At 49.6% G+C, this 8,975-nt stretch overlaps 1 protein-coding gene across 2 annotated transcripts in view; it reads right to left on the reverse strand.

Moving 5' to 3' along the window:
• The window catches only part of LOC126544681 (juvenile hormone acid O-methyltransferase-like), a 114,278-nt gene that overhangs the window by 36,136 nt on the left and 69,167 nt on the right, over positions 1-8,975 (reverse strand). The gene's annotated exons all lie outside the window — the stretch shown is intronic.

Genomic DNA, 8,975 nt, shown 5'->3' on the forward strand with positions numbered 1-8,975 from the left:
GTCTTTGAATGTCCCAGCCTCCCCTCTTTGAAGCATCACAGATCCGCTTTTTATGCCGTTTTTTTTTTCAGTTTCACTCGTCGACCGAATTTACGGGCCAATCACAAAGGCCGAACTGTTCAAAACCTCCTGTCCCCAACGACCCCTGCCTTTTCCCAACTCTCTTGTCTCCATGTCCCACCGTTTTACCAGCGCTCGTGTCTCCAACGTCCCATCGTTTTGCCAGCTCTCTTGTCTCCAAAGTTACACAATACAAGGCAACCACGTGACAAACAGCGAACCCGCCGTTGATGTCCTTTCTCCGGCAGTCCTTGACAATGACCGTGTCATCAATTAGTCGCCTCTTTATGACGGTCAGTCTGTCAGAATCGGGAGGCTAGCCTTCGCAGTAGTCGAAGGGCGGCGTTGTTATCTCGAAATGAGTTGTCTTTTCTGGTCATTCAAGAAGCCGAAAATCTCGAACATGGTTCTTTTTCCGTAAGCCTTAGCTGACTCTGAGTCAGCGGCCTTGAGTCAACGATGAGGCGTGAACAGCACCCGAGAGAGCTGCACGTCTGCCGGTGAGGCATCCTTTGCTCCTAGGGATCCTCAGTCACAACAGCACCCCCGCCGCCAGATGGTGCATCTGGAGGCCGAGTTCAATGTAGCTCAGCAGTCTTGACATCGGCATTCCCCAAACCCACGGGGTTGCAGCTTCTAAGAATGATGATGTTCTGGCAGAAGACCTCTTTATAGGTGAGCTCTGACTGGACTGCATCATGTAACATGACAGGCTCTAAGAAGCGACCATTCTCAGCCATACACAATGCGGCAAGTGCCACATGAAAGCCACTCCCATTGCAAGCCCATACAAATTCAAAAAACTCACAGCCCGCTATCCAAAAAGAATCTGAAACACAAGATTCACGCTGATCTGGACAAATACGCAGAAACTTCCAATCATGTACCCTCGCTAATAGACACAAACGGAGTTTATGTAACGAAGCTTAGTAATAAGCTTCCATAGATAACGAAGGCGAAGGATGAACTGGTCTTCAGTAATTCACAGTCCGTGATACTTAGTGTAACATAGCTCCATGATCATTACATAATGCCAGATTGCGAAATAAACAAAAAGCAGAACCGTCTATAAACATCATCACCTTCCTAAGATGACTCAGAAGGCCTTACGTATTCCGCCTTTCTTCTAGCACACTTCTCAATTTTGCTACTATAAAGCTACACTCCATGGGAGCAGGTGATGGATTGATGTGACATACTTTACACAATACGACTATGTCATCACAATGAATCACCAAATAGAACTAATACTAAGAAACCACAAAAATATCCCACACTTAGCCAGACGGGATCGCCGTTTCTTCTGCTTGTGTTGCAGACTGCCCAAACTTTACACATAGGCACATATTTGTTCAAGCGGGCATTCCGTTTCTTGTCCTTTTTCTGACAGGCTGGCTGAACTCGCCACCTCCGTACACTTTTGACCTAATGGGCCCCCGTTTCTTGTGCTTGTTATGGCAAACTTGCCAAACTTGCCATCTCTGTAAATATTGGGCCTTGCGTGCTTCCAGTTTTTTGTACTTTTTCATGCTGGCTAGCCGAACTTGCCACCTCTACACACATTTGGCCTGATTAGTACCGCGTTTCTTGTGCTTTTTCTGGCAGACAGGCTGAAATTGCAACCTCCATACATACTTGGCCTAGCGGACCCTCAATTTCTTGTGTTTTCTGGCAGGCTGGGCCAACTTGACACCTAGGTACCCAATCGGCCTAATTGGCTCTCGGTTTCTTGTGCTTTTTCACGCCGGCTAGCCAAACTCTACATATCAGCACACACTTGGGCAGACGGGCCCTCCGTTTCTTGTGCTTTTTGTGGAACGCTTGCCGAATTTGCCACCTCCGTACACACTTGGCCTGATGCGCCCTCTGTTTCATCTGCTTTTCCTGGCCAGCTGGCCAAACTTGCCACCACCGCACACACTTGGCCTGACTGGTCCTCCGTTTCTACTGCTCTATCTCGCAGGCTGGCTGAAATGGACACCTTCATACAGACTTGGCCTGACGGGCCTTCAATTTTTTGTGCTTTTCCTAGTAGGCTGGACGAACATGCCACCTCTGTACACACGTGGCTGAACGGGACCTTCGTTTGTTACGCTTTTTCTGACCAGCTCGCCAAACTTGCGACATACATACACACTTGGCCTAACGGGTTATCCGTTACTTGTGCTTTTTCACTGAGGCTGGCTGAACTTCCCACATCGGTACACACTTTCCCAAACGGACCCTCCGTTTCTTATGCTGCTTCTGCCATACTTGCCAAACTTGCTAACTCCGTATACGATTCTGCTAACGGGCCTCCATTTCCTGTGTTTTTGAGGCAGGATATCCGAACTTTCCACTTCCGTACGCACCTGGCCTAATGGGCACTCCGTTTCTTGTGCATTTTCAAGCAGGCTGCCCGAAAATGCCATTCTGTACACACTTGGGCTGACGGACCCTCCATGTCTTGTGCTTTTTGTGCAACGCTTGCGGAACTTGCCACTTCCATGCACACTTGGCTATGCGGTCCCTCCTGTGCTTTTTCTTGCAGGCTCGTCGAACTTGCCAATTCCATACACACTTGGCCTGACGGGCCCTACGTTTTTTGTGCTTTTTCAGGCAGGCTAGCCGAACTTGCCACCTCCGTACACACTTGGCCTAACGGGCCCTCCGTTTCTTGTGCTTTTTTCAAGCACGCTGGCCGAACTCGCCACCTTCGTAGGCATTTGCCCTAATGGGCCCTCCGATTCTTGGGCTTTTTTCATGCTGGCTGGCCGAACTTACCACCTCCGAAGACACTTGGCCTGATTGGCACTCCGTTTCTTGTGCTTTTTCTGGCCGGCTGGCTGAAATTGCAACCTCCATATACACTTGAACTATATGGCCCTCAAATTCTCGTGCTTCTTCGGGTAGGCTGGACAAATTTGACACCTATGTACATGCTTGGCCTAATGGGCCCTCCGTTTCTTGTGCTTTTTCATGCAGGCTGGCCAAACTTTACATACCAGCACACACTTGGGCTTACGGGCCCTCCGTTTCTCGTGTTCTTGTGGAACGCTTGCCGAATTTACCACCTCCGTACACACTTGGGCTGACGCGCCCTCCGTTTTGGTGCTTGTTATGGGAGACTAGCCGATCTTGCCCCCGCCTTAAAGATTGGGCCTTGCGTACTTTCCATTTCTTGTGCTTTTTCATGCTGGCTGACCGAACTTGCCATCTCTGCACACACTTGGCCTAATTGGCACTACGTTTCTCGTACTTTTTCTGGTAGGCTCGCTGAATTTGCAACCACTATACACACTTGGCATAATGGGCCCTTCATTTCTTGTGCTTTTTCATGCACGCTGGCAGAACTTTACACTTCAGCCCACACTTGGGCTTACGGGTCCTCTGTTTCTTGTGCTTTTTGTGAAGCGCTTGCCAAATTTGCCACCTGCATACACACTTGCCGTGATGCGCCCTCCGTTTCGTCTGCTTTTCCTGGCAAGCTGTCCAACCTTGCCACCTCCGTACGCACTTGGTCTAATGGATGCTCCGTTTCCTTTGTTTTTTCTGCAAGGCTAGCCGAATTTGTTCCCTCCGTACACACTTCCCTAACGGGCCCTTCGTTTCTTGTGCTTTCTCATGCAGGCTTGCCGAACTTGCCACCTCCGCACACACTTGGCCTGATTGGCCCTCCTTTTCTTGTGCTCTTTCTGAAACTCTAGCTGAAAAGGACACCTCCATACAAACTTGGCCTGACGGGCCCTCAATTTCTTGTGCTTTTTCTTGTAGGCTGTACGAAAATGCCACCTCCCTATACGCTTCGCCTAACGGGTCTCCGTTTATTGTACTTTTTCTATCAGGCTGTATGAACTTGCCACCTCCATGCCCTGCGTTTCTTGTGCTTTTTCAGGCAGGCTGGCCGAACTTGCCACCTCCGTGCACACTCGGTCTAACGGGCCCATCGTTTCTTGTGCGTTTTCAAGGAGGCTGGCTGAACTTGCCACCTCCGCACACACTCCGCCTGATTGGCCCTCCGGTTCTTGTGCTTTATCTGGCAGGCTGGCTGAAATTCCCACCTCCATACAGACTTGGCCAAAGCGCTCTAAATTTCTCGTGCTTTTTCTAGTAGGCTGGACGAACTTGCCACTTGTCTACCCACGTGGCTGAACGAGACCTCCGTTTCTTATGCTTTTTCTGGACGGCTGGCCAAACTTGCCGCCTATGTACACACATGGCCTAATGAGCCCTACGTTTCTTGTGCTTTTTCACGCAGGCTGGCAGAACTTCCCACATCTGCGCACACTTGGGCTGACGGGCCCTCCGTTTCTTGGGCTTTTCAGGCAGGCTAGCCGAACTTGCCACCTCCGTACATACTTGGCCTAACGGGACCTCCGTTGTGCTTTTTCAAGCAGGCTGGCCAATCTTGCCACCTCTGCACACACTTTGTCTGATTGGCCCTCCTATGTTGTGCTGATTCTGGCAGGCTGGCTGAAATTCCCACTTCCATACACACTTGGCCTAATGTACTCTCAATTTTTTGTGCTTTTTCTGGCATGCTGGCCGTACTCACCACTTTCGTCGTACTAGCCCTAACGGGCCCTCCGGTTTTTGGGCTGTTTCATGCTGGCTGGCCGAACTTACCACCTCCGAGCACACTTGGCCTGATTGGCACTCCGTTTCTTGTGCTTTTACTGGCAGGCTGGCTGAAATTGCGACCTCCATACACACTTGGCCTAACGAGCCCTCAATTTCTTGTGCTTCTTCTGGTAGGCTGGACCAACTTCACACCTATGTACCCAATTGGCCTAATTGGCTCTCGGTTTCTTGTGCTTTTTCATGCCGGCTAGCCAAACTCTACATATCAGCACACACTTGGGCTGACGGGCCCTCCGTCTCTTGTGATTTTTCAGGCTGGCTTGCCGAATTTGCAACCTCTGTACAAACTTTGCCTAACGGGCCCTCCATTTATTGTGCTTCTTCTGGCAGGCTGACCGAAGTTGCCGCTTGTATATACACTTGGCCTAATGAGCCCTCCGTTTCTCTTGCTTTTTCTCGCAGGCTGACCGAATCAGCCACCTTCGTACCCACTTGGCCTAACTGGACCTCCGCTACTGCTTTTTCTTGCAGGTGGGCCGAACTTGCCACCTCCGTGCGTACTTGTCCTAATGGGCTCTCTGTTTCTTGTGCGTTTTTGGAAGGATGGCTGAATTGGCCACTTCCGCACAAACTTGGCCTAACGCGCCATCCGCTTCTTGTGCTTTTTCTCGGATGCTGCTCAAACTCGCCAACTCCGTATACACTTCGCGTAAAGGCCCTCCGTTTCTTGTGCTTTTTTCTGAGAGCCTAAATGAATTTGGCGTCTCCGTAAACACATTGCCTAACGAGGGCTCCGTTTCTAATGCTTTTTCTGACACGCTGGCCGAACTTGCCACCTGCGTGTGTACTTGGCCTCACGGGCCCTCCATTTATTGTGCTGTTTGACGCCGGCTGGCCTTGCCTGCCACCTCCGCACAAACTTGGTCCGAAGAGCCCTCCATATCTGGTACTGTTTCTGCCAGGCTTGCCGACCTTGTTACCTCCGTACTCACTTGGCCTGACGTGCCCTCTATTTCTGCTTTTTCTGGCAAGTTGGCCAAAGTTTCTACCTCCATACACACTTGGTCTAACGGGCGCTCCGTTTCTTGCGCTTTTTATGCAAGGCTCGCCGAATTTGCCACCTCCGTACACACTTCGTCAAACGGGCCCTCCGTTTCTTGTATATTTTCAAGCAGGCTGGACGAATTTGGCACATCCGCCCACACTTTGCCTGATTGGCCCTCCGTTTCCTGTGCTTTTTTTCTGGCACGGTGGCTGAAATTCCCACCTCCATACAGACTTGGCATAACGGGCCCTCATTTTCTCGTGCTTTTTCTGGTAGGCTGGACGAACTTGCCACCTCTCTACACACATGGCTGAACGGGATCTTTGTTTATTATGCTTTTTCTGGCCGGCTGGCCAAACTTGCCACCTGCTTACACACTTGGCCTAATGGGCCATCTGTTTCTTGTGCTTTTTCACGGAGGCTGGCAATACTTGCCACGTCTGCGCGCACTTTACCTGACGGGCCCTCCATTTCTTGTGCTTGTGTGGAACGCTTGCCGAACTTGCCACGCCCCCAAAACACTTGGCCTAACGGGCCCTCCATTTGTTGTGCTGTTTTTACCAGGCCGGCTGAACTTGCCACCACCGCACACACTTGACCTGACTTGCCCTCCATTTCTTGTGCTTTTTCTAGCAGGCTAGCCAAATTTGCCACTACCACACACACTTGGCCTAATGGGTCCTCCGTTTCCTGTGCATTTTCGGGCAGGCTGGCTGAACTTGCCACCTACATACGCATTGACCTAACGGGCCTTCCGTTCCTTATGCAGTTTCTGTTAGGCTGGCTGAACACTTGAACCCTCCATTCACACTTGGCTTAACGGGCCCTCCGTTTCTGTTACTTTTTCTGGCAGGCGGGCTGAACATGCCACTTGCGTGCGCACTTAGCCTAATGGTCCCTCCGTTTCTTGTGCTGTTTTCGGCAAGCCGGCCGAACCTGAAAATCTGTACACACTTCTCGTAACGGCCCCTCCGTTTCTTATGGTTTTCCTGGCAGGCTAGCCAAACATGTCACCTCCGTACACACTTCGTCTAATTGGCCTTGCCTTTCTTGTGCTTTTTCATGTAGGCTGGCTGAACTTGCCATCTCCGTACGCATTTGGCCTGACAGGCCCTCCGTTTCTTGTGCTTTTTCCGGCAGGCTGGTCGAACTTGCCACCTTTGTACGCACTTGGCCTAACAGGCCCTCCGTTTCTTGTGCTGTTTCTGCCAGACTTGCCGAGCTTGCCACCTCCGTACCATCTTGTGCTAACGGGCCCTCCGTTTCTTCTGCTTTTTCTGCCAGGCTGACTGAACTTGCCACTCCCGTACAGACTTCTCCAGACGGGCCCGCCGTTTCTCCTGCTTTTGCTAGCAGGCTGGCCGAACTTGCCACCTCCGTACACACTTGACCTAACAGGCCCTTTGTTTCAGGTGCTTTTTCATATATATATATATATATATATATATATATATATATCAGAAGAACCCAGAAAATAAAGACACCAAGGACAACACATGGGAAATTACTTGTGCTTACTAAATGAATTAAAGAAATCATAAATTAATGGAAATGAAAGCGGATAAAGACACAACTTGCCACAGGTGGGGAACAATCTCACGACTTGGGAAATTGTGTGGAGAAGTCATGGGATAAGAAAGCCTGCCTAGGTTTCGATATGACAACCTATCCTCCTCGATATATCCTCCTATAAACTGTAGGTCAGCCTTTCTGAGGCACCTTATAGTTGTTTGTATCTCCTCTCTCTCTCTCTCTCTCTCTCTCTATATATATATATATATATATATATATATATATATGTGTGTGTGTGTGTGTGTGTGTGTGTGTGTGTGTGTGTGTGTGTGTGTGTGTGTGTGTGTGTGTGTGTGTGTGGGTGTGTGTGTGAAGGACAGAAAGTGATGTTTCAGATTGGCAGTGGTTGCATTTGAAGGCATGACTCAAGCGGGACGAATGAAGGAAGAGGTCAGGCTTACTCCTGGGCCCTATAACGTGAAAATATTCCTGTAGGATTTTATTCCGATTTCCTAACGTCAAGTTTGCGTAACCGCTGACGCAAGCATCGGGCGGTGATCGGCAGGGTTGTCTGAAGAGACCAATTAAACGCTTTCGTAATTCACAGGAGGTCACTTTTGTTTGTTTTAAGAACGACTAAAGTTGCGTAGACTGAGCTGCTTGTCTGATCCAAATGGCTGACAAGAGGCGAAGAGCACGCTCAAGTGGAGAGGGATTCGATGGCGTCTAGCCAGTGCCCTGAAAATCGATAACCGGATGAAGGGGGTAGTGCTGGCCTCTGTGATTGGTCCGATTTCCCTTACTTAGCTTGCGTTGACTGGTCGAAAATCGCGGCGGCATGCAACGGACGCTTAAGAATGCCGCTAAAAAAGAGAAGAGCAAAGAAGAGTTGGCAGAACGAAGTCGTAAACGTGCCGGAAGTGCTCGAAAACGTCACACGGCCACGCAAAAAGCTTTATTGCACGCAAATAAACCCATGCTCTCCGCCAGCTGCGAGTAGCCAGTAGCTGAGAGATCGCCGGCAGCTTTCATTTATTCCTTCCGGAACGGGGCAGCCTGCGGCTATTCAGAAGAAAACTCAGTTTTGTTGGACATATTAATGCATTTTTAACGTGGTCACGTCACTTTGACTTGGTGAGTTTCCGTGGTTTTGTGGCGTCGCGTGACAGGCAGGTCAAGTGGGTGTAGCCCGAAAACCTTTGACCAATAGTCGGAGGTTAATGGCAAAACGGCGTCGAACCAAAAATAACTATTTTTCTTTTGTTCTGTCCAATCACGCATATGCAGGTGTGCACGTCAGACCAGATGGGGAGCTATCGCTGTTTTCGTGACATCGCGTGACAGACAGGTGACGTGGGAGTGGTCAAAAACGTTTTTGACCAATCGCGGAGGGCTGATTGCAGAATTGGAATAGAAAAGTTTGGAATAGCTTTAAATTATAGCGTAACTCACTCCTAACTGCTCGTCACTGTAAAATTTAAGTGCATCGCCACTTTGGCCGTTCGACACGGCTTTACGCCACTGACAGCGTACTAAGCTCTCAACAGCTTAGTGAACGCAAATGTACCGCAGAATCTCAAACTTCAGATAAAACAAAATCAATAAAACACTTATGCACGGTCTCGTCTCTCCATAAACGCAAATTTTGTTAGCCGTCCGGATTTTGCCGTGAAAGTGAAACGCATTTCATTGACGCAGACAAAACAAAATAGTATGCGAGTGATATTGTCTGAATGTCCCAGCTGCAAAGTGACGCCATTGACACGCCTTCTTAGAAATGTCAGAAGCCAGCGTCTCA

This window comes from Dermacentor andersoni, chromosome 10 (genome assembly GCF_023375885.2).
Source record: "Dermacentor andersoni chromosome 10, qqDerAnde1_hic_scaffold, whole genome shotgun sequence".
In the NCBI taxonomy this organism is placed as follows: Eukaryota; Metazoa; Arthropoda; class Arachnida; order Ixodida; family Ixodidae; genus Dermacentor; species Dermacentor andersoni.